Source organism: Centruroides sculpturatus, unplaced genomic scaffold (genome assembly GCF_000671375.1).
Source record: "Centruroides sculpturatus isolate CEXI.00-Female unplaced genomic scaffold, Cexi_2.0 scaffold95, whole genome shotgun sequence".
NCBI lineage: Eukaryota > Metazoa > Arthropoda > Arachnida > Scorpiones > Buthidae > Centruroides > Centruroides sculpturatus.
Window position 1 is genome coordinate 467,082 of NW_019384621.1, and position 862 is coordinate 467,943.

An 862-nucleotide genomic window follows, 5' to 3' on the forward strand; every position below is an offset into this window, starting at 1 on the left:
GACGATTCGATAAAAAGACGTGGAGTATGCAGGATTAAACTGTGCAAGACAAAAAAAATTAAACGGAAGTGGGCTCTGAGAAGAAAGTCCGCTGTGGCAGACCTCTTGTATTTGCCGTAATAGGATCATAGCAAATGCGAGTGTTCTTTTGTATGTCATTCACTAAATGTGTTAGAATGGAAGTAGGAGAGATGGTGGGAAATCGACGAACATTTAATCGTAAATTAAGTACAATCACAGGCAGAAATCGCACGACATGTGAATCGCAAATAATTGTGTTAGCAACGCGTGGCTCGTTGGTCTAGCGGTATGATTCTCGCTTCGGGTGCGAGAGGTCCCGGGTTCAATTCCCGGACGAGCCCTCCGATTTATTTTGTTTAGCGTAATAGCTGTAATTTCGAACAACGTGAGTTACGTGTAGAATTTCGTATTATTCGTTTTCTGCTAGGGACGATTTGCTCGAGTGTAAGGTTCTTTTGCTTTTAAAGTATATTCATACAATTGAAGAATATTTTGTACCAGATATGGATATCCACCACATTATATTTTATTTCACCAAGTAAGTTTTTATAATTTTATTTTTAATTTTAACCCTTATATCACGTCTAGCGACTCGGAATGTAATTGCGATGTTGAAAATTTATTTTAAAAAGTTTTGGCTCCAGATCATATAATGTAAAAGAAAACGTTATTAAAAGAGAAAGGCCAATGCCTAAATTAAATATAAATACGTCAACAAGAAAATTTGTTCGACATTTTCACGATAAAATTTATGAAGATATAAAATGGCTCTGTGGATGCATAAAAATGCAAAAATTGTTTTGTTGGCCTTGCCTACTATTTTCAAATAAAATTAGTGTGT

The 862-nt window shown here is 35.5% G+C and overlaps 1 non-coding gene across 1 annotated transcript; it reads left to right on the forward strand.

The window, feature by feature from the left end:
* The first annotated feature begins 290 nt into the window (after positions 1-290).
* On the forward strand, positions 291-362 carry Trnap-cgg. The gene has a single exon. It is a non-coding gene; the product is annotated as a tRNA-Pro (tRNA).
* The last annotated feature ends 500 nt before the right edge of the window (positions 363-862 follow it).